General features: G+C 36.7%; 1 protein-coding gene across 20 annotated transcripts in view; it reads left to right on the top strand.

Annotated features, from left to right (window-relative positions):
• Positions 1-26,048, top strand: part of LINGO2 (leucine rich repeat and Ig domain containing 2) — a 441,629-nt gene that overhangs the window by 84,431 nt on the left and 331,150 nt on the right. Inside the window, exon 7 of one of the 20 annotated variants that reach the window (XM_042913604.1) lies at positions 5,544-5,732. The exons of the other annotated variants lie outside the window; for them this stretch is intronic. The gene's annotated coding sequence lies outside the window, so the exon portion shown is untranslated. The remainder of the gene's footprint in view (positions 1-5,543; positions 5,733-26,048) is intronic. 20 annotated transcript variants of the gene reach the window in all.

Raw genomic sequence — 26,048 nt, 5'->3', positions numbered from 1 at the left:
AGTCTTATGTGGATCCTGAGAAATGTAACAGAAGACCATGGGGGAGGGGAAGGGGAAAAAAAAGTTAGAAAGGGAGGGAGGCAAACCATAAGAGACTCTTAAAAACTGAGAACAAACTGAGGGTTGGTATCCAAAATCTATAAAGAACTCACCAAACTCCACACCCGAAAAACAAAGAATCCAGTGAAGAAATGGGCAGAAAACATGAATAGACACTTATCTAAAAAAGACATCCAGACGGCCAACAGACACATGAAAAGATGCTCAATGTCGCTCCTCATCAGGGAAATACAAATCAAAACCACACTCAGATACCATCTCACACCAGTCAGAGTGGCTAAAATGAACAAATCAGGATACTATAGATGCTGGAGAGGATGTGGAGAAACGGGAACCCTCTTGCACTGTTGGTGGGAATGCAAACTGGTGCAGCCACTCTGGAAAACAGTGTGGAGGTTCCTCAAAAAATTAAAAATAGATCTACCCTATGACCCAGCAATAACGTTTATTCATTTTTGAGAGACAGAGAGAGACAGCATGAGCGGGGAAGGGGCAGAGAGAGGGAGACACAGAATCTAAAACAGGCTCCAGGCTCCGAGCTGTCAGCACAGAGCCCGACGCGGGGCTTGAACTCACAAACTGCAAGATTCTGACCTGAGCTGAAGTCGGATGCTCAACCGACTGAGCTCCCAGGCGCCCCAGCTGAGGACTTATTATATGCCTCACATTGTGCTCGAGAGCTTTCCATAACTTATCTCATTTAATCCTTACATTAACGTTATGAGTTAGAAATTATCACCTTACATCTATAAGGAAACTGAGACTGACGTTAATTACATTACTTCCTTCTTGTCACAGAGCAAGGGTCAGAATTCAACCTTAGGTGTAGCTGATAAAACAATCCGTGCTCTTCACTAGCAGTTTGTTTTGCCTGATGGTGAATCAACAGTGTGTCTATACCATTTCCCTGTTTTACTGAGCTGCAGAGGTAAGGCCAGGTCTTCTACATCTAGGAGGGAGGCTGACCAAGAGTAAGGAACAAGGCTTTGGGAGGCCATCCAAGGCCAGGTAGGGCCTGTAGGTACCTGTGGCTGAACAGGCTACAGGCAGAGAGGGCAGAGCTCCGGTGCAGTGGCCCCATCAACAGAGTTACGCAATACCTTTCCTTTCAGTGAACGGAGCTCCCTGCTTCTGACAAATAGGGAGATGGGTTCTTGCACTAGATTCTCAAATGAGAACATTCTCACAATGTTCTAACCATTGCCTGGAAACAATACATATTGTTCACTACATTTTCCAGGTACTTGCAGATTTTATTATAGTAAATAAAATAGAAATTTATTTTAAGGCTTTGTTGAATTGAGTCTTTAACTATTTCTTCAGTTGGTAAATGCTAATATCACTAGTTAACAGATGTAATTAAATTTAGGTTCAGAAATGTGTTGACATTAAAATGTGTTCTCACACTTAAAAATGTTTGCAGCCACAGCACTATTGAACTTATGCAGTCCTGAACATTTAATGAGAACTTACTATTTTGCCAGCCATTCAAGTTAACACTTTATTTTTTTTTAAGTTTATTTATTTATTTTGAGAGAGGAGGGTCAGAGAGAGAGAGAGAGAGAGAGAGAGAGAATCCTAAGCACACTCTGCACTTATAACGATCTAGGTGATAAATTCTATCATTATCCTATTTTTCAGATGTAGAAATTGAACATCAATTTCAAATTTCTAAATACCACCTATTATAAAAACTTTTTTAAAGATTAAGTGGATAACAAATTTAAAACCGCACAGTATAAGTCAAAGGCAGTAAAAGTTAACTGATTATTATTATTAGTTGTAATAATGGTAGTGGAAGACAAATCATTATTTTATTGGTAAAATTTATTAGTACCTTATATCTTATCTTTTCTGAAAGGGGTGAAAAAGTTAGGAAAGGTCATAAAGGACATTTTGTTATGTCTGGTGAATAAACAAAGTCACATTACATTTTAAGAAAAAACAAAAGACTTGAAAGGAGTTTTCTGCTTACAGAATGTGCTTTAGGTCATTTTCCAAGATTTGGGAGACACTTGTTTACTCCCATCTGCCATTGTTTTAATGCTTTTATAGTTTTGTTTGTTTGTGTGTTTGGTGGAGGGCTATCAAAAAGGTGTGGAAATTGATGGTATATAATTGAAATTCAGTACATGGAAAAGCATTTCTGCACTACTAGATTAGTCATTAAAAAACTTCTTCTGCATCAGTATTAATCCACCTCCTGTGTTTTTACTGTTTCATGGAAGATAGATATTATAGTTACCAGCTAACACAGACCTTCAAACATTTAAGAATTACCATGAATAGAGGTTGGATAGATAATCATATGGTGAGCTTCAGTATTATGAAAATGAAACTTTAGTAACCACATTGAGCCACTAATAGCTACATGCAAAACTATAGTCAGTTTCAGAGTTTTTCTTGTAGTTTTAATTGTCTTCCTTCCCTAAAAAAAAAAAAAAAGAAAGAAAGAAAAAAAAGTCATTCTGAATTTAGGGTGAAGGGGCCCTTTAGTTTGCAACTTCTCCAAAGAACTATCAGAACTCTGCATCATTTGTCCCACAGACCATAGGAAAATGTTTTGATTACCATTGGTGTTCAATAAAACTTTGAGGGAGAGAGAGAGAAAAGGATGAGTCAGGCCCCTAGTTTAATAATTCAGTAGAGTTACAAAGTGATTTGTCTTATTGTATTTTATTTTTAGCCTCAAATTTTTATTTTAATTTAGAGGGCAATTTTTCCAGCTAAATTCTAGTCTTTATTTTTGAGTATTGATTTATTTCCATTTTACAAAAGTGATACATGAGCTGTGTAGAAAATTTGTAAAATACAGAAAAGCACAAAAGACAGAAATAGCATTTTTTTTTCATGATTCTACTGTTACTCTATAAAGTATGAGATTGTGCTTTCAGGAATATTATCTGTTTACAGGGCTATGTATTCTGTATATAATATTTATGCTTTTAATATCCTACCTATTGTTTACAATGTGAAATTATGTTATATTAATTTACATAGTATTTTAAACTATTAAAACATTTAAAGGCAATGTGCAAATTTTTAACTAAATTGAATCACATTTTATTATAGCAGAACAGTTGGCTATTTAAAGAATTACTGATAGAATTCGTTCTGTGATTTGTGTGGCCAGCCCAATTTTTTTTTTTTGATATTTGTAAGTGTATATATTTTTTTAAAAAAGTATACTAGTAATAAGTAAAATATGTTAAATTTATTGCTATACAACACGAGTTTTTTTTGGCAAAATTTGCACTGGTAATGATCAAATAATTTTATGACAAGCATGCTTCTGAACCCAGAAACAAATACACATAAATATACCCAACTAATGTTTAACAAAAGTGGAAAATCAGCGCAACGAAAAAAGAGTCTTTTTAAGAAATGGTGCTAGAATAATTGGGGACCAGTAGCCTCCAAAATAAACTTCAAACTAAAACTTTTGCTCTGCAAATGACTTTGTTAAGGGAATAAAAGACAAATTGCTGCTTGGGAGAAAATATTTCCAAATCCTATATCCAGCAAAGGACTCATAACCCTAATATATAAAGCACTGTCTAAATTCAACAATAAAAAAAAAAAACTCCAATTAAAAAATGGTTAAAAGACTCAGACATTTCACTAAAAAATATATGCTAATGGTGAATAAACTCCTGAAAAGATATTCAACATGATTAGCTATTAGAGAAATACCAACTAAAACCACAGTATGATACCATTACACATATACAGGAATAACAAAAGTAGAAGACAATACCAAATATTGTCAAGAATGTGAAAATATAAATCTCTCTTTTTTGTTGTTATTTTTTAACTTGTTTTATTTTTTTTTTGTTTTTTAAATTTACATCCAAATTAGTTAGCATATAGTGCAATGATGATTTCAGGATGAAAATATAAATCTCTCATATATATTGCTGGCAAATGGTAAAGCCACTCTGGAAATCAGTTTAGCAGTTTCTTAAAAAAAAAAAGTAAATAAATGTATAATTGCCACAGCCAACAATTATGCTCCTGGGAACTTATTTATGAAGAAGAAAACATGAAACCTTATATAAGAATGTCCATAGCAGTTTTACTGAAGATAGCCAAAATCTGGAAACAACTCAAATATCCTTCAATGGATGAATAGGTAAACTGTGGTACATCCATGCCAATACTATTCAGCAATAAAAGGGAACAAACTTTTGATACATGTAACAATTTAGGATGGATCTTAAGGGCATTATACTGGGGATGGGGAAGCCAGTATCAAAAAATTGCATATTGCATGATCTCTAAAGTGGCACGATTACAGAGATAGAGGTGATGTGTGGGATTGTCAGAACAATGGGGAAAGGGAGGAAGGCAGGACTGTACAAAGCAACACGTAGTTTCCTTGGGTGGTAGAACAGACCTTTGTATTGATGGCAGTGGTCGTTATAGGAATCTGTACATGTGGAAAAAATCTCATAGAATTACACAGACGTTTTACAAAATGAATGAAGGGAAAAAGTCAACTGTGTCTTTTCTGTGGGTCAATACTTTTCATTTAAAATTTTTTGTTTTGTTTTTTTTTGTTTGGTATTTTTTATATTTTTCAGCTTGTTAACTATTAGTGTGTATGGTTTCTAAAATCTAAAAAAGTCATTTAATGAATTTTTTTTATGAGAAAAAGAGAACATGTTTCTCAAACTGGGCAAAGATTACAGTTAAGGAAGCCCCACAGCCAGGTGCCCAGCATTTCACAAATCCACAGGATAAGCACATTCTCCTGGAACATCAGTTTTCCTTGAAAATTGGGAGTGGAAGGTGTGCAGAAGAAACGATTTTCACATTATACAAGCATGAATATTTTGTGTAATAGAATGTGAAATTCATGTATACTTTTGATACATCACAGATGATTGCAAAATGTCTTGGTTGAAGTAAATGCCTTAGGGCTACATATTTGAGCACTTCTCTCTGTGTTCATTCTTCTCGTAGATAAGAAAAAAGCACTCTTCTGCACGTAGTATATGCATGGAATTTAACAATGCCTTAAATGCTAAGACTTTTGTGGTTTCTATCCATGATTTGGTGGGTATTCGGAATGTGACACCAGCACCCCCTCCTAGACCCAACATTATCTGCTAGCCTCAGAAGTCCTAGAGAGGGTAGATCAGAGATGGTGGGTCGCTAGAGGATGAGGAAGATGATAAAAATAATAACTGAATGATTTTAGCAGAAATGAAGCTAATTCCACCAGCATGGATAGGCAAGAAACATCACATATCTTTATTATCTCTGTACTAACTTCCATTCCTGGTCTTTATCTCACTGGCTTGGCAGCGAATTTCGACTCAGTCATTCCTAGGCTTTTCCAACCAGCCTCACATCACCCTTGCCCTGTCTTTGTGCCTGAATTCTGGTGTTTTAAATAGTGCCAAGGCCTTAGGAGGCCTCTTCATAGCTCTCTAGATACTGTCATGGTGCCCACTGTCCTAACCTCAGGATTCTTTCAGGTTCATGGCCATAATGCTCCAGTGTTTACCTTGGACATGAGAGGACGAAGCTTAGCTCCTTGGGGCACTTTAATCCATACCTTTTGTGGTTCACCACGTCTTCATGCTTCTACACAGCAAGGCACAGATATTTCACAGATAATTCCCATCCAAGTACTCTACTTCTCAACCCCACCAGAAACCTATTCTGTAAGGATAACACTTATTTAAAATGTACCATATATATATATGTGTGTGTGTGTGTGTGTGTGTGTGTGTGTGTGTGTATACACCAGGCATTGTGTGTAACTCATTTATCCTTACGAAAACTCTGTGTGGTAGATACCATTATTATCCCACTTGTAGATGAGAAAGCAGGCACAGAGTTCAAGTATATAATTCCAGAAAATAAACATGTATCATTTCATTGAACTGTATTTTGTGGATATTTTCCAATTAAATTTGTTAATTACTCTCCAATTGAAAGGATGTATGTTACAATTGGTTGAATAGTACTTATTTTATAGTTAGTTTAGCTTGCTAATTCGCCATCAAAAGAAATAGAAACATAGGTTATGAAAATAGAGGTTGTTCACTCATACTGTCTTTTTTTTTGCTTATTTTCCTAAAAAGATTGGAAGCTCTCAGGTGATTCTCTTTCCTATATTCCATTGAATTTCCTGCAGTACTTAATATATATGCATCCATAATATCCACCTGGCAGAACAGCAACTTTGTGTTCAAGTAAACCTTCCAGGCAGAAGCAGTTCCTGCTTTTGCAAAGAAGCAAATCCTGCAGCGCAAGGGGAATCCTATAATCATATCTTCACATCTTCAAATATGAAATATAAATCAACATTAGATAAATTCTTGATAATTTTGCTAATGTTACTGTGCTCCAAATTGATGGTTCCTTTTCTTTTGTGAAACAGTGAGCTGACAAAATTATATAATAAGGTCATTTGTAAGCAATATTTTCATTTCCTTTCCTCTTTTCAAATGGATACAATGTTAGTTTTAATGCACTGAGAAGATGTCTACTCATGTACACTTTTTAAATGATTTGGAAAAAGGATGATATCATTTTAGAATGTCTTTCATAGTATTTATGTGGGTTTTAAAGAACTATGTATGCATAAACCAAAGGATATGGCAAGGCCCTGACATGATTGCATTTTGAAAGTTCATTAACAATACCCTTAGAGTACATCATAGCCTTAATATGTACACTTGAGAATTGTCTGGTTTCAGTTTAGTTTAATTTCCTGAATAGTAATGTACATTTTTTTTATTTGATGTACTTTGAAAATGAAGAGTGGGTTAGCAATGGATTAGAAGGAAAAAAAGTTTCCTCTCTAATCAGCTCCATCAAGTTAGCATTGTGGCTTGACTTTGCTAGGCAGCTCTCCTAAAGGTCTTACTATTTTACATTTGAATGTGCCTTGGCCTCCCACCTAGATTAACCTTATACAAAACGGCCCTTTAAAAGTCTCTGGTGTCCTTGCAGAATTGCTGATTGACCTCCATTACCTATACCTTGAAAGATCTCTTTCTTTTAAAGAAGGTTTAGAGCAGCTGTAGTTAGTTTTTATGGAATCAATGATTCTTCCTGTTTAATCACTTGTGTTCTAAAATAAAAGAATTTGCCTTCAATTGTTAACACACAAAGATATGGACACGATGCTCCCCTAACTTAATCACTTGTTTTTATGACTCATGACTTGTTAGAACGCTGATATTGTAATGTTTCCTGTTAGATGGGCCTCCACGTTCCACCGGCTGATTTTTGAAGAAGCCAGCTGGATTCTGATCAGTAAAACTGTACACATTAAAGATACATATTTCTGAGTCATAACATTTTTGTTTTCCTGTTAAAACAGCTCGCCTTAAATTTCAGGGCTGGGGACATCTACCTGATCCCCATCTCCTTCTGCATTTGATCACCAGCTCACAGAACTAGAAAATAATTTAAGTAAAGTCACTGAGTCTGCCCCTGCCCCCAGGCCAGTGGGTACCCCCAGCCCAATGCATGCCTTCATAGGGACTTTTCCTGGGCCAGAGTTTTATAGGTTTCCCTTGGAAACCCCTTTAGGAATTTAAATATTCTTCCAGGCATGACCCAGTTCCTTATGACTAAACAAGATTTGCTTCAATCAAAATCTATTCACTTCCTTTTGTTTTATTTTCTTTGGGTGGAAGAAACAAGTCACAATTTTACATGAGCACATCTCCATCTTGAGGTTGGTTGTTACTAAACTTTTTCCCATCCCTCTTCCCTATAGTAACTTAATTCTTATCCCATTTCAATAGGGCCAATTTATTTTTTTTTTAATTTTTTTTGAGAGATAGAGAGAGGACATGGGTGAGTGGGGAGGAGCAGAGAGAGAGAGAGGGAAAGAGAGAATCCCAAGGAGGCCCCACACTGATGCCTTATGCAGGACTGGATCTCACAGACTAAAACATGAGATCATGACCTGAGCCAAAATCCAGAGTCAGACACTTAACTTACTGAGCCACCCAGGTGCCCCTCAACTGGGCCAATTTAGATAGTACCACAGTAAGAAGTACCTTTGTAAGATTTCTAAACCACTGAAGATGTGTTTTGTTTTCATCTCCAGAGAACCTCAGATGTAAGTCTCAGGCCAGGTATATTTTGAAGAGTAAATTCAGTGTAGTGGCTTGAATTAGAAACTATAACCCCAGACTAGGTAGCAATCTACTGGCCAGGTAACTGTGGGCAGGTCCTTAGAATCTAAATCCTCTGTTTCATGATTAACCAAGCAAAGACACTCTATCTAATTCATTACTTTACTTTATATTTTATTAACATTTTCAAACATATTGGCTAACATTTTTTAAAGACTTTATATTTCAAGATAGTTTTAAGTTCATAACAGAATTGAAGGAGAGGTACAGACACTTCCCATATACTCTCCACCCACCCTCCCACCCCCCCACATCCATAGCCTCCTTCTTTATCAACATACCCACCAAGTGGTACATTTATTATAGCTGATGAATCTACACTGACACATCATAATCACCCAAAGTCCATAATTTACCTTAGGATTCACTCTTCATATGGTACATTCTATTGGGTTGGACAAATGTATAATGACAAGTATCCATCATTATGGTATCATAATCATAATCACTGCCCCCAAAATCCTCTGTGCTCTGCCTATTCATCCCACCTCTCTCTCCCCCAACCCTGGCTATCACGGATCTTTTTACTGTCACCATAATTTTTTCCTTTCCAGAATGCCCTATAGTGTGAATTGTACATTATGTAGCCTTTTCAGATTGGTGTTTTTCACTTAGTAATATGCACGTAAGGTTATTCTATGTCTTTTCATGGCTTGATAGCTCATTTCTTTTTAGTACTGAATAAGATTCCTTAGTCTTGATGTACCACAGTTCATATATCAATTTACTTACTGAAGGACACCTTGATTACTTCCAAGTTTTGGCAATTATGAGTAAGTCTGCCATAAACACTCCCGCGCAGGAATTTTTTGTGTGATTTACTACTTTTTTGAAGGAGATTGTTTGTATTTGAAAGCACTTTGAAAATTGTAAAACCCCATTCAAAGGTAAGGAATGTTTTTCTTGAAAGAGAGGAAGGGGATGAGTACTGGATTGAACAATTCATGCAACCCAGGGCATGACCCAGGGCATGACCTATGACCCTAGGGCCTAAGACTCAGCCAGGGCATGATCAAGGACCAGTCGCTCTAAGGTCGAGAAACATATCAGGCAGGGCCAGACTAGGGTGAGACCAAGTACACAAAATTTGAGGACTTCCTAGCACCATAGTCCTACAACTGATTCAGTACATTGTAAAGAAAAAGCTCTGTTTTATTATGCTTAATTCCGTCCTTTTCCCAAATTTGTGTTCTATTGGACTCTGTTCCTCAAGGTGTTAACTTGTATACTTCAAAAACAGTGTTGTGCTCAAAATATGATTGGAATGCATATTAAGTTTCCTCTCAGATAATTGAGTTACATTAGCATATTACAAGCTCTGAAAAGGCCTACAATAATAAAATCTGTTTAATCTTACTTAACATAACAGCTTCCATTTTGTTTCTCAGCATTTTCAATCTTTCCTAAAACTATAAATACTGACAGGGAAAACCTGACCAGAATTAAGGAAAGAAAAGGTAGCTTGCCAGACAGTGTGGCTCTGAATTCTTTATTATTTTAGTGTCAAGCAATAGCTCTGTTATTTAGTCAGTTGTATTATGGAAGACTCATTTTTAAGATTTATTTTATTAACCTTTATGAATGACTGTTAAAATTACAATATTCCTTTCATTGTGTTAGGTACAATTCTAAAAAGCCATCACATTTGGTAGTTCCTTAAATTGTAATAAATATTTTATCAATGGTAAAACCCACATTATTGATATAATCACTAAATGTTGGGATTATTTTATATCTTGTATCCTTCAAAACAAAAACAAAAGTGAAATCCTTCTAAGAAAGAGTAGCACTATAGTACTACTCAGATTATATTTTAGAGTGACCCAGTCAATCAACAGTATTTATCTGAGTTGCTTACTGTGTTTGGGGCTTGGTGCTTTTATCATATTCTAGAGCTGAAAGTAAAATGTTACTGTAGAATCTTGAATGTTTAAAGATGTGTTAACGAAGGTTCTTCCAGAACTTCCCAGAAATAACTGTAGCGGTCTGTAATGCTCACCATTACTCTTACTCTTGTGCTTAGAAAGCAGCCTGGGTTTGCTATCTCTGACAAAGAAAAAACCCTTGGGTCCATGACCAATTTGGGGAGCAGTGGGGGGGCAATGCTGACACAATAACAGTATTCAGTTAAGTCTTAAGTTTGTGCTGGGGGAGGGTGGGTAGTAAGAGGATGAGTAACCTAAAAATAGATTACAGGCAAGAATAGGAGCCTACCAGATCTGGATACTCCTTGAAAAATCTGTTTCATTTTTTAAATGAGGCAGACAGAATTGATGAAATATGAGAGTTCATATATAAAGTACCAAAATCATTCTCTAGTCCCAAATTTACTCTCAGTATTGTAATGATTGGGTAAATTTTGAACACCACATGTCTTTGAAAGTGAAGGTGAGACTAGAACGTACTATAAAGCACCTAGCATACAAGAGGACATTGAGAGATGATGAAGCTCTCTCTGCCCCTTCTATCTACAGTAGGGACAGAGAAAAGCTCATCAGCAATTCATTATGATACATCTTCTTGCGGGTGAATCATGTGTTCAAGAGATATGTGTTATTCATCCAATTATTCGTTCTTTTAGTTTTTCATGATTTTAATAAAAAATGAGTGAGTGGGGTGCCTGGGTGGCTCAGTTGGTTAAGCGTCTGACTTCAGCTCAGGTCATGATCTCACAGTTTGTGAGTTTGAGCCCCGCATCAGGCTTTGTGCTGACAGCTCAGAGCCTGAAGCCTGCTTCGGATTCTGTGTCTCCCTCTCTCTCTGCTCCTCCTCCACTTGCACTCTGTGTCTCTCAAAAATAAAATAAACATTTAAAAAAATTTTTAAACAATGAGCACCTGCAATGTATCAGGCACATCCCTGAGGATATGGAGATTTTTAAAAATGACTTTCTAGTAATCATTTATCGATATTGACTCATCAATGGTAACAAAGGTAACCCATAAATATGTGATGTTAGTAATTAGGAAAACTTGTGGAGGAGTGATGAGGACCCATTTGGGCACTCTACTTTCTGCTCAGTTGTTCTCTAAACCTAACAAAACTGGTCATAGTCAGCCCAGGTTGACATAGTAAAATACCATAGACTAGGTGACTTAAAAACAAGAAATTTATCTCTCACAGTTCTGGAGGCTGAGAAGTCCAAGACCAAGGTGCTTACGATGAATCACGGGAATCTACCCCCAAAACCAAGAGCATACTGTACACACTGTATGTTAGCAAATTTAACAATAAGTTATATTTAAAAAAAAAGATCAAGGTGCTTACAAGGTGAGTTTCAGTTTCATTCTGAGGTCTCGTCTCTTGGCTTATAGGTGGCTGTCATCTCTCTGTGTGCTCACCTGACCTCTTCTTTGTGTGTGTGTAGAGAGAAAGCAAGCTCCATTCTCATGACCTCATCTAGCCATAATTACAGTTGACCCTTCAACAATGCTGAGGTTAGGGGTGTCGATGTGCATGTAACTTTTGATTCCTCCAAAACTTAGGTACTTAATAGCCTACTGTTGACTCGAAGCCTTACCAATAACATAAACAGTTGGTTAACATGTATTTTGCATGCTTTATGTATAATATACTGTATTGTTACAATAAAGTAAGCTACAGAAAAGAAAATATTAGGAAAATCATAAGGAAGAGAAAATATATTTACGGAACCATACTATATTTGTAAAAAAAAAAATCCATGTATAAGTGAACCTGCACATTTCAAGCCTGTTTTGTTAAGGGTCAGTTGTACCTCCCAAAAATATCATCTCCAAATAAAAGAGACTGGGAAGTTAGGGCTTCAACATAAAAATTTGAGGGGAAGGAAAAAATTTAGACCATAGCATGCTAAAAAATAATAAACCCTATTTTTAAAATTAAAAATATAACTAGCAGAAGAGCTAAATACCTAGCCAATAATAATGGTGAGTGCTTTAATGGATTTATACATAAGGGGTTATAGGACCACAGAGAAGGGGTATCTAATTCCAGAAAAAGTCATGCCCTATGAGTCTTGAAGGACAAATTAGAATTAGCTGGACAAGGAATGTGCGGACTGTAGTGGTGGCAGTAGAAATTGAGGGAAAAGACAAGAGGATGGGAAAGGAAGATACTCCAGACAGAACACCTAGGCCAATGGTGTAGAGCCTTTGTGTATATGCTGGCATGTTCAGGCTTGACCCAAGCTCTGATTCAATCATGTCTGTACATATGTGTTATACCACTAGTTAATTAGCATGAGGATTTTTAACTGGACAAGAGCCAAAACTTATGCATCGAAGCCAGAAATAATGACTTGGCTGAAGAGACAGAGTGGCGTGTGCCACCACCTCAGCCCCATGCCCTCAAGTCTGAGCCCAGTAAAGAGAAAGAGGTTCAGTAAGAAGCAAAACAGACTGCCTTCAAGAGGGTCTTTGGGACGCAGGAGAATAAGGAACTCGCCATGTACCTTGGGGGAGAATTGTCACAGGAGGTAGAGAATTGTCACAGGAGGACCTTTCCCCACTTGACAGAGCTGGAATGACCTGAGTAGAAATAAATGTATAAGGAAGTTTGAGCTTCTTTGGAAGTTGAGGACAGAGTTCAAGATTTAGGAGCCCTTTTTGTGACTTAGCAAGTGGCTGGAGCCTGAGTGAGGCACCAAAGAAATATTTGAGGAATGATTTTGTAAGAGATAAGGCCTGGTATTATATGGACAAGAATGAGAGCCTGCGAAGTTGAGAGTCAAGGGTATTAATTTTATTCTATTAATATTCCCTAAGTGGTGTTAATCAGGCTACTTAGGGTCAACAAAGTAAGAGATTTGTATTAGATGTTCCGTTTTGTTAATCTCAGTGGGGCATTTCTCCTCACCTACCTACCTACCTTTGGTTTACCTACCTATCACTTATTCACCTGATCAATATGTGATATTGAGATGGTATTTTCAGCTTACTGAAAAGTTAACTGACAGAATCCTGCTACTTATTTGCATTTGGATGAATTACATATGGTGTTCTTTATGTACATTGCATTACTTCCTTAATGAAGCAAATTAAAGTGATCTGGCATAATATGAATTTCCTCATGTTATGCTTAGTGCCTTAAAAATCTTAATGATTTGTTTTAATGCCATTCCCAATACTGAAAGTAAGGTTAGTATTTTAAATGATTGCCATCACTATGCCTGTTTTTTTTTTTCTTTTTTTCTTTTTATGCATTTCCAAAGATGCCTTTTTTCCTTTTCTAATCTCTCTGGAAATGCCTCCCTGCCTTCCTTGGTTCTCAAAATAATACCTAGCTCCTCAGTGATAAGAATCATATATTCTGTAAGGATTCTGAAGATGTGTGTTTGATTGTGAAAGTATCTCAGATATTTTCTTTGCTCTTTATTTAGTTTTGTCCTTGCTTTCCAAGTAATTCAGATCTACTTATGGAAGCACAGTGGACTTTTCCATAATGATTGGCATAAATAATATCACTGACAACCTTTTCTTCTCTTGATACTTTATTACTTTCTTAACATCCATTCTCTTCCTATGAAAAGGCAAGTGACAGCTTTCTTCAAATGTTCCCCATAATGCTCAGCTGAGAAGTATTATCTTCTTCCTGTTAGACATCCTATAAATGACAAAGGTTTCTTTTTTTTTTTCCAACAATTTCCCCTAGATCCCCTATGTGATTTTTCTCTTTCCTCAAGTTCCTCCATTGTGATTCTTCTTGCTTCACATTTGTTGTTATTCTCCTGGTTAGAGCTTTTAGATGCCTACATTCACAGAGTCAGAAGGTTTGAAAGGCTGCTGAGACTGCAGGTTGTGCAGGCACATAACTAACTCTTCCTGTTTGCAAGTGACTTCTGTGTTGCCATCAGGCTTTAGTAGATCCTGGCTTTAGTAGAACAGCTGCCAGCAGATTTTATCACATGAAACTAAAATTAATGAATTATTTTATTGCAGTACAAAGCCCATACCTGTGTAATATCAGGGCAGACTTGTCACAAAGATGACAGAAGCAAGAGTGCTTATTTCTATTTTTGAAACACAAACATAAAATTCTGGGAGGAAATTTGCCAGGTTGACTGTAATAGGAATTATGGCCTGTAGTTATTAAACTCTGGGACGAGGACCCTCCATACTCAGGGCCTTCCACAGAGGGAGAGGTGGGGCTAGGCTAGGCCTGGAAAGAAACAAAAATGAGAGGGAGATTTTCCACCTAATTCACAAAATGAGATTGAGGAAGAATTTTGAATCAGGCTGGTACCTTCCCCTCACTTGAAGAACTACATTGCCAGCGGTTCTGAATGTCTTTCTTCCTGCCTACTTAACACTCATTCAGCAGTGGGTGGGAATGAAGGCAGCAGGCTAATGGGTGTGAAAACTTGAATGATGTCCTTAGCTTTCCCCTAACACCTCTATCAATGATGACACCTATGTGCCCAGGACTGACCACACAGCAAACAGGCCACAGTTACCACATATGTTACGTAATATACTGATTCCCTCGTGAATGTGATCTCCAGAGAATATTGAGCCTTCTTAATGTCTGTGGATCACAGAGGCTGTAATTTAGGATTAGAAAAATACTGTTGATGTGTTTTACTCAATGACTTATTTTTAAAATATTTATTATATATTGTGTGTCAGGGCACTGTGCTAGATTCTGAGGGGAAAAAACAGAAACAAAACAAAACAAAACAGTAGTGAACAATTCAAATTATAGTTGCTGATCTATACAGACTTGTATAGTCCAATGCAGAAACCAGACAATAAACAAATAAACAACAAATAATTACTAATTGTGGAGAACGTTATACAAGAAATAAACAAGGGTAGTGATATAGAAGTACAAGTTTTTATAGGTAGGAATGTCAAAGAAAGTCAGATTTAAGTGAACACTCAAAGGAAATGAAGAATCAGGGAGAATAGAAAAAACAAGGTTAAAGTCTCTGAGGAAGGACAGACAATGGGATGCATTAAATGCTTTATCTGCAACAATATAGAAATAGGTTGTATGTACACATTGTCAAAGAAAATGACACTGGATAGAACCAGCCAGGCAAGGATCAGTTTATTCTGAACTATTGCAATAGGAGAGAGAGACTGAGCTTGACTCATTGAAACAAGATAAATGAGTTTGTAAGCCCTGGGCTGAGCTGGTGGGAAAGTGCTGGCGACATGAAACAGAAAGGTGGGCAATATGATTCGGCCATCTGTGTTTGCCAGTGGGGCTTGTTAGGCTCCTACCCTCCGTGGACACTGAGAAATAGGAGCCCAATCTTTCTTGATGATTACGTTTCAAAGGAATGGCTCCCAGGCCCATTCCTGTGTTATGGCACTGCCCAAGATTTTCCTGAGTTATAAAACTGAGAAGAGCTGGAAGAAGGTTTATATCTCAAAGAGGAAGAGAAGGAATTTACAACTGCAAGTTTTGTAAAGTAAGGGAGCTAAAAATAAACAAAGGAGAAAGGTCATGGGTTTACAGTCAGGAAGAACTCTACAGTTCAGCCTTACCGTCTGAAGTTTAGTTAAGCTGAGTGGAATGGTAAATCTGTCTTGGCAAGTATGAGAAAAAGAGAGAGAGATTGATAAGCAGAGACACAGAAACAGAAATAGAGAGTTGGAAAGAGAGGAGAAAGATTGAAAGAGAGAAGAAAGAGGCAGAAGAGGAGAGAGAGATTAAGGGAGTATGTGTATGAGAGAAAATGAGAAAGAGAGGGGAGGGAGGGCGGGAAGAGAAAAGGGGGAGGGGCGATATGGCAGAAGAGAGAGAACAGAAGAGAGAATGAGGGGGCGGTGGGGTGGGGCAGAGACTTGTGATAGCCAGCATGGTGCCCTACTCACACTAACATGAATGCCTGTACCTGGTTCTCTCACTATTAAAATCCAGTACTGAAACCAGTAGCAGATTCATGTTTTTTGGGGTGTGAAGCTTATAAAATTGGGGGTAGGGGTGGTTCATTAAGAAAAGGGATGAAAAATTGCTATTACCAAACTAGGAATTGAGCCTTGACTGGGCTCCATGCCAGCAAGACATTCTGACTCCTAAGCTTCCTTAGCTTTATTGTTAATTCCTTCTGACTCTACTTATTAACCTCACTTGTCCAACATTGTGCTTTTAGACAAATATTTTCCCCAGTGTATCACACCAATGCTTTTGACTGTATCAGTTCTTGTGACTTTCTATAGAATCTGCAAAGAAAGGAAGATACTTAGAAAAGTGATTCTATCATTCAGCTTTCCAGTTTGTTTCATGGTAACCTGTCTGCTTTGATCACCTGTCTGTGTTTGAAGGGTAGGCTTTATAGGTGTTTTTTATTATAATGCCATGGATTCATTCTATCAGCTTTTTTACAAACTAGGTATCCGACTATTTCTTCTCACTCTCTTATTCTGGTACATAGTGCTATTAGCCTTCGGTTTTTTAAAGCAGATGTGACTAATCGCAACTGGTTACTGCCCTGTGTCCATTATTCTGCCATAGTTCCCTGAAAACATATTTGCTTTGATGCTGTTTTTGAGTATTTGCAGCTTATTTTAAGACTGCTTAGGGTCTTTGTGACTTATGTCTTAAGTTCTTTTATCAGAATTATCATAGTTGTATCAGAAGACATGGATCATGCCTACAGAGTATATGTAGTCCTGAATAACATTAGGCACACCAATTCTAAATTGGTATTTCCTTGAGGATGTTTCAGGAATTCCACAAATTTTCCTTGCATAGGTAACATATAAACACTGTATTTTAGAGGGTATAATAATAAACAGCCCGTTCTCTGAATAGCGTTATGCATCAAATATTAATGCATTAGGGACCAACAGTACATGAACACATGCTTCCAAGTTAACTCCCTTTGGTGCACTGTTGGAATAAAGATTTCCCTGTCCTATCTCCAATCAATGAGTATGAGATTTGAAGGAGATTTTTTTAAGCTCACTGTATGCATAAATCAGGATTTTCTCATCCTATACAACCAAAATAAATTGTTAAAATGTGTGTTTGTCAAGGCAACCTTGTTACTTCCATTGGTTGATTTCACAATAAGTAAATATTTTATCTCTGGAAATATCAAATGAACAGTTTATTGAGGTTATACATATTATTTTATTCAGAGAGAAGAAAAGATTCTGCTGCTAGAAAATTGGAAATCATTATTCTGTTTAGTGACTCACCTCAAGTCACACAGCTAATGGTAGAGAATCAATATAAGTCAGCATTTAAGATCCTGGCCTTGGATCCAGATAAACATATCTGAGTTTGAATTATGCCATACATAAATTTCTGACATGCAAATTTCTTATCTTTTATTAAATTCAGTATCCTCTTCTATAAAATAGAAATAGTAATACCTGTTACATATGGTTATTGTGAGAATTATTTGTCTAATAAATATATTCTGAGTGGCTGCTGTGTCTGGGAACTGTCCAGTACTCTCATGGAATCTTGTGATTTAGTTAGGGGAAAGAGACAATAAATATATTTTTAAAGCAGTGATGAAAAATAGTGTTGTATGATAGAAAGTCACTGGTTCATTTTAAGTTGGATGACCAGGGAAAACCTCTTCGAGAAGAGGACATTTGAGCCAACATCCACTAGAAGGATTCATCCCTGAAAAGTAAGGGAGGATAAACATTTCACACAAATGAGATAGTTAATATCAGGCCCAAGACTAGAATGAGCCTGATATGTCTAAAAAAGAGAAAAAAATCCCAGTATGTCTCAGCATTAGTGTGTGAAGGGGGGAGTGCTGCAAGACAGAATCGGAGAGGAGGTTTAGTCACCAAGATAAGTAATTTGGATCATTCCAAATAGAATGGAAAGCTGTTACAATGATGTTAGTTTTATTTACAGTAAATCTCCTTGGTGAATGTGTGAAGGCTCACGCATTGGATGTAAAGAATTGTTTTTGTTTTCCTCATCTAATATGCCATTCTTCATCCTAACTTCAACTGAAATTCCTTTTGGGAAATTATCTCTTCTTTGGGGAATGTAGTTGCGTGGGCCCTGAACATGCCCCAACCCAAGACATGTCCTGAGATAAATTGAGCATATGTTTCCATTCTGCAATCTGAATGTGAAGCAAGATTAACAGTGAAATTGAAAATGTGTGGTGTCTGTTCTCACTGAATGGACATGGTAGTTTCTACTTCCTTGCCCTATGCATAGCTCTTACCTGGTTCCAGATCTGCTTCTCTGTCCTTTCCACTGAGTTTGATAATCTCCTAATATATTTCCAACACAATCTCTTTAGCCAGTGACAGTTTCAGTTGCTTGCAACCAAAGCCCTAACTAATGTGGTACATCAATTCCCTGGAGGATAGTAGGCCCTCAATAACTGTTAGGATTTATGATAGAACTGAACTTGAACTCAGCCTTCCTAACTTTCAGTCTTCATCAAACTGGCTTCTGTATGCCTTTCAGGTAGTTTCTGCTTGACTACCAGCGGTTAATTTTCTCTACTTACAATAACATATTATAACTTTTGGGATGAGTGTATCTTTGTAGCTTACTGTGGTAACATGTTTGCTAAATGTTTCAATTCTTGAGCAAATCTCAGACTTCTTCATTCTTTTTTTTTTTAATGTTTTATTTATTTTTGAGACAGAGAGAGACAGAGCATGAACGGGGAAGGGGCAGAGAAAGAGGGAGACACAGAATCTGAAACGGGCTCCAGGCTCTGAGCCGTCAGCCCAGAGCCTGACGCGGGGCTCGAACTCACGGACCGCGAGATCGTGACCTGAGCTGAAGTCGGACGCTTAACCGACTGAGCCACCCAGGCGCCCCTCAGACTTCTTCATTCTTAAATTTCAGGAGGCAAAATTTTTTGGGCATTTTCTCAGGACAGATATACACAAATACATGGAATAGCTAGTGTTCAACTCTTTGTTAAGCATTTCTTTAATCAAAGGGAGTGTTTTAATTTGAGTGGGAGAAAGGTGTGAATGAGTGCAAATGCATGAATTTTTTATTATTAAAATTGTTTTAAAGCAACAAAAATTAAAGAAACCTAAACTCATTCATCCTAAGAAATGTGATTAAAGGAGCTGTATTTTATGCCACCAATTGCCAGCTGCAAGACAAAGTGCATTTCATTACAGATGCTGTCAATCAGATCATACTGTAATTCTGTACCATAAGAATCTGTTTGTTACTTGAAGCAGGAGAAGTGCTCCCTGAGTTTCAGTGTCCTGCCATGATGAAACAGGGCTTTTTAACAGCAAGAAAGAAACAGAAGGGGAACAGATGTGCGAAGGACTTGGCAGGTAAACAAAGCCCATTCTCAGTGTGGATTGAGAATCCTCTGTTGAATTGCATCTTTGAGAAGAGATCTTTTGAAGGAAATGAAGCTGCCATTCACAGAGAGAGAGTGATCTGACCCTCCTCGTTAAAGTATGCAACATAGTACTGCCTCTCTGCCTTTTCCATATCTGTGTCCTGTGCCAAAGTTACTTCCCCCAACCCGTTTCTAGAACACATTGGTTAAAGCCAATACACCGAAAGGTATCTGGTTGTTTAATCAATTTCTAAGTCTAATGCTGTATGACTTTATTCCTCAAGGGTCCAAGAGTAGTATACACATCTGGAAAGTAAATGTAATTGCTAAAATTGTTTCCAATTATGTGTGCTAACTCCAGCTCCGTTCACAATGTGTGTGGTTGCACAGGTGTCTCATTAATGCTTAAATATAGGGATTGACAGAAACAATTATAGTTTCCCTTAGACTTGTAGGAATCCTTCAGTTCACTGATAGAGTTTTGGGCTGAAGCTGGGAGACCTGAATTCTACTTCTGATTCTCATACTAATGAGATATGTGACCTCAAGCAAATTACTCTATCTCACTGGCTTCTTCTTTAAAATGATGGGAATAGGCTCTGTGACCTTTGAGAATGATAGTAATTATGTTTCCAGTCCAAAACTGGAACAACTGAGATGTGATGGGATTTTTCCTGGGTGTAAGAAATATATTTGGCCTACTAAAATATTGACATATTTGGAGTTCCACAGAAGGAATGCATGAAATCTAAAGCATTCAGGAAAGTCTCAAAAAATTAGGGACATAGTATCACCATATTAATAAGCCCTCCTTCCAGTTCTAGCATCTTGAGATTCAAGGTGACTTAGTGAGCCATTAGTACTTTTTTCTTCTCTTTTTTAAAAAAATCAGGTTTATTGCCGTATTATAATTTACACACAGTAAAATTCATTATTTCTGGAGTTCAGTTATATGAATTTTGACAAATGCATATAACAATATAACCATCATCACACACAAAAAAAGGTAAAGTGTTTCTCTTATTTCAAAAAGTCACCTCAAGCTTCTTTGTAGTCTGTCCCTTTCTCTCATCCTCAATGGCTGAAAATCACTGATCTGTTCCTATCTCTATAATTTTGCCTTTTCCAAATGTCAGTCCTATAGGTGGAATAATGCAGTATATAGCATTTTCATTTAGCGTGGTAAATTTGAGATTCATCTATGTTGCTCATGTCAGTAGTTTACTTCTTTATATTGTTGAATAGGGATTGCGGTAGGCAGTGTAATGACCCTACTCTCATCCCCCATGGATGACTACCCCCTAATCCCTGGAACCTGTGAATAATTTACCTTATGTGGAAATTTACAGGTATGCAAATTTACAGGTATGATTAACATTACAAGGGGATGGAGATTTTCCTGGATTAAATGGGAAGAAACCAATCTAACCATATAAATTCTTCAAAGGGGTAGAACCTTTCTTGGCTCTAGTAAAGAGAGAGGTGAGATAGAAGAAGGGGAGAGGGAATTTGAAGCATAAAAGGGACTCACCCTACCATTGCTGGCTTTGAAAATGAAGAAGAGGAGAGAACCACAAGCCAATGAATATGGTTGACCCTCCTATTACTTTGAAATTTATATGGAAGCCATAATTTTCCTACTACACATTGTGTTATGTTAAATTTGAGCTCACCTGTATCTCTTGACTCTTGCGTTAAAAGTTTCTCCCCTTTCTGTGTGTTTGGGCAGTTATTACTTCCCAATGGTTAGGTTATCTGGTGATTAGATTATATGACAATCTAATGATTATTTATTAGGATAAATATAACAGGTAAGTTGTCACTCACTGTAAGAAGTTTTACATTGTTAACTGAAGAAATAAGCTTTTAAGTCAGCCCTTGATTCTAAGGCTGTGCTTGCCACTCACTGACCGTGTGAATATAGCAAGTATCTGAGCTTCTCTAAGCCTCAGTTTGTGTTTGTAAGAGGGGGAAAATAATAAGGTTTTCATGAGGATTCAATAAGATAGTTTCTTAAGCGTTTGCTTGGAACAGTGCTTGGCCTAGAGGAAGCATTCAAGAAGTGAGGGTTTTATGATTATTACAATTTTTAATAACATGAACATTTTCAAGTATAGCTTTTTATGGATCATACCTGCTAATTAAACACCACAGGACTAATATTGCCAGGCAGAATCTCATCACTAGGACAGTCAATTTTGGTTTTTGCCCTTTGAAGCTTGATAACTGAACAAACCATTTTGACCATAGTTTTGGAGAAACACGAGCTTCAGTTCCAGCCAATCCAACGTCTCCTTCTACTGCTGATAGCTGCAAATCCAGTGACTTTGGGGATGCCATTTAACCTCTTCAGACTTGGTGAACGAATCTCTTGGTGAGACTTCTACCAAGACCAACCCAGTACATGCTTTGCAAACATGAATTTTCTCTTCCACAAAAGAAATGTGGGGATTAACCAACAGTATGATACACATTCACAAATAAATCAATAGTGTCCAGAGAAATAAATTAAACCCCCTTCCTTTGCCTCTCTTAGGTGTTTTTGAGGGTAGAAGTGCTTTGAATCTTTTTGTTCCAATTGTGAAGCACATCAGTATAATAGCAGCCTGGTATGCACTCAGTGAACCTTGAAAGGATGTGGGAATCATGGCAGGATGAAGGGCGAGTACCTGTTTTAACTCTGTTGCTTCTTGTATGGCTGCAGCATATGTGAATTACTTGCTGATGATCTTTTGATTTGACTTACTGCACAGATGTCTGAGAGAATGACCATTCAAGCTACCTTTTTATCTCTTCTTGTTTTGATATGCTTAATTCCAACAAAATCTGGAGCTGGATTTGACGGGATTGCATCATTGAGCCTCTAAAAGTTAGACCATAGCCTTTGTGGCAGACAAAAGTGTGACTTAAATGACCAGACTGGGAGCCTTTGAAAGTTAGTAACTGCTAACACTGCTCGCTGTTCTTGTACTGTGTACGAATTAATACAATATTTCATCCCTACCATCAACCCACTTTCATGGGAATAAGGACAACAGAATGGGGAGGAGGCAAATAAAATAAGTTCCTGTTGAAAAGATATCTTTTACAAAACTACTGTTTTTCAGATTAATGAAGTGGCTGTTCAATCCATTAAATTTGAACTGTACAATATTCAAATTTCAAATTATGTTCATTACAACTCTTCTGGCCTACCTCAACCGTATTTCACCTAGAACAACTCTACTTTTAGCTATTTGACACATTCTACTTATAATGACAATCTGAAAAGTTTTCACTGGTAAAGCTACCAAACATGTTTAAACTAAGCTAGAAACATTTCTTAGCCACTTTTATAAGATTTTTAGTTAAGTCTACTTGGGATGCTATTATGTGACACATATTGGAAAGAAATAAGTATCATCAGATAAAATTTTGCTTCTAGGTCTCCAAACTGAGATAAATAATGTAAGCTCAATATACAATGTGTATTCTATATTGCGTTCAAGATAATTATACGTCTCTCTCTGACAAATACACAAGTTGGAAGTCATACTGACAAAATGCCCAGTGTGCTAACTGAATGCCTCAAGAATAGCTGAGCTGAATCTTCATGGTTCAAAATTTCACTTTGTCCTGTGTAACTTTTCTTTTTTTAACTGGCATACATAAATGTAATGAAAAAGGTATGCTTCTCTGAGCTTTATTTTTCTAAAGAAGAGAATATCTTCAACGTAAGGTTATCATGAGTCATGGATGCTGTCGCACATGTGAAATAGCTAAAAGAATGCCTCATTCATAGTATATGCTCAGTTGCAGTGAAAGAGTTTTACCAATGAATGGAAGCAAAATAAGTAGGGGCCTTCTGTATTCTTCGGGTGGCTGGCAGCTAAGCGTTAGCTAAGAGTCCCCATCCTATTTCTTACTTACCAGTCAAGTGTCAGATTAAAATGTTTATCTGGAAGGTCTTCTTTGACTTCTCAGTATAAATTATACACCCTCCTTTACTCTTATGTACTTAGTTTGTGTGTGTGTGTTTTTGTTTTTTTTTTTTTTACATCTCCTTGATGTCTTCTGTTTGCATCATTGTACTAAGCAGGTAGGTAAGTGGTAAATGATAGAGCTATTTTAAACTTTAAATTCAGCCTGGCCCTGGAGCCTGTGCCCTTAACATCTTTATGAGTCCTACATCTTTATTGTACCCTATACAAAGAATTGTGTACTTTGAAGCTGATATGCATAGTTTTTACTCTAATAAAGACACTTAAAATAGAAATTAGGGAAGAATAAGGCAAAACACTTAAATGAAGTTCTGGAATTTTCTTGCTGGTCTCCATTAGGCATTCTTGTGCATTCTGGGGAGTGACACACTCCTCTTGGATAATATTGGTGAGATGATCTAAACCACTAAATAATCCAACCAATACTGAGTCTCTCTCAGTTAATTGACCATCTCATCTTCTTTTTATTAAATCTAGCAATATGAATATGGTGTTTTTAAGTGATAAAAATAGTTTATATTAAAAAAAAAAAAAGAACTGCTGGTCATCTAGAAAGGTTCCAGAAATAAAGAACATTCAGGGAATAAGTTTAAGATGTAAATGTTTTCCTTATTAAAAATCACATTACATCAGATATGCCAACAGTATGTCTCTTTTGATCTATGACTGACAATGGTTGTTTGGGGATTATTAGAATATCATAAAGATTTCTCTACCCCTATAATTTTTCCATATTTATTATTTGCCACTGTTTTCTACTGAAGTTCATAAATTCAGATTTTTAATGTGATATAACATGACATAACCAAAGAGCAATGGACTAGAGAATTTGATTTTGTGATGGTAATTACAAAACAGGCCAAATCACACAAATTGCTTTGGAGAAACCATCTAATCTTTTTGTATGCCAACTTCTTTAACTGTAAAATAAACTCATTGCCTTGAATATAGAAGGTGCTCAGTTATTTCTTGAAAATGGAACAGGAGAGAGTTAGAAGGGGAGGAGTTAGAGGACATGGTTAGGTTTCTCAAGTGCCTTAAAATTCAATGACTCTCTCATTTCTAAATTTTGTTTTGAGCTTAAAATTGGAAGATTTGGGGTTTTAGTGATCAACTCTTTGATCACCATAACCATGGATCCAGCTGCATTCAAGCGTAGGATTCCATGCTACAATCTTATTACAGGACTTAACAGGATTAAATCAGTTCTCATTGGTCACAATGTTTGAAGTCCTCATGGTATCCAGCACCTGAGTCTGTCTATCCACATTTTGAGGTCTTCTTCAAACAAGAACCGTTAACATACACACACGAAGTACGGTCAAGCTGAGTGGTAATATGGATAGGACTTCTAGTTAATATTCATTGGTTCTCCTTACATTTCTCCTAGTTCTCAGTTTACATTAGGGAAAGCATTTATTACTTGACACTGATTTCATTTAAAACTTGAACTTGAGAAGCAACTTTCTTCAAAAGAGAATTTAATATAAAAAATGCAAGGTGTTTCTAAGAGTTTGCAGCCTCTCTGCCCAACAATCTAACAGCGGGCTGCCTTAAAGATGATGATGACAATGTTTGACAGATTTCAATTTCTTCTCATCTTTACATGTGAAACTGCAGGTATCTGAATCATCCCTTAAAAATGTCTATTGTCAACTGTTTCCAAAATTTAATGAACACTTTAGAGTTGAAGCTTAGCAAAAGCTTCCTTTACAAAATATCATATACTATTTTTTTTTTTTTTTTTACTGAATTTTTCTTCCACAAAGTATCAGAATCCTTTTGCTGAGCTTTTTGGGTCTTTCCAAAATTGTACCTAAGATTTTATATCTGTAAACAGAAACCCAGAGTCCCCCTTGTTAAATATATCCCTGACTATTTTGTGTGTGAAAAACATCCTCTTGAAATGATTCAATTTCCTAGTTTAGTAGTTATGATTCCAGATATAATTATGTATTAGCCAAGGATTTGAATCTTCTCACTTGTAATTATGTGGTCTCGTTAGGAAACTGGATGTGCAAAGGAAATCAGTGATTAAACTTTCATTCAGCATAGTTTCTTCATCAGTCCTTGGAACAGGTGTCAGGATTATTCTCTGTTGGTATTTTGCTTAGTACCTGGACTATTAATCAGTTTGTATGAGAAGTTGGGATGATATATTGTCTCTGCCTTAAATCCTTTATATTTTGTGGGTTGTCATGGCATTTAATGTAATAGATAGCTCCCTTTGGGTCATTAAAAGCAAGAAGGTCAGGCTTTCCTTTTTTCCTGACACAGCAGAGCTCTGATTAAGTGTAAAGGCACAAGGTGATTTCTTCCATCGTGAAATCTCCTATAGGATGAATGTAATATAAGCAATTATTTCAAAAGGAAACAGCAACCTCAATAAGCCACTTGTGAGTTTATTTCACATTAGCACATGTTAATAAAACTATTAAAGTTTTCTCAGGCCAATAGTAATTGTACTCTATCTTATATAAAGGCAGAAATATATTTTTGGTAGAGGGAGAGGGAGTTATTTGAACCCAAAGTAATGATTTTGTAGATACTATAAAGTCACTTAATCAGAATAAAACACTACAATACTACACAGTACTGTGCATGCCC

The sequence above is a fragment of the Panthera leo genome, chromosome D4, assembly GCF_018350215.1.
Source record: "Panthera leo isolate Ple1 chromosome D4, P.leo_Ple1_pat1.1, whole genome shotgun sequence".
In the NCBI taxonomy this organism is placed as follows: domain Eukaryota; kingdom Metazoa; phylum Chordata; class Mammalia; order Carnivora; family Felidae; genus Panthera; species Panthera leo.
This window is presented reverse-complemented; position numbering and strand designations above follow the sequence as displayed.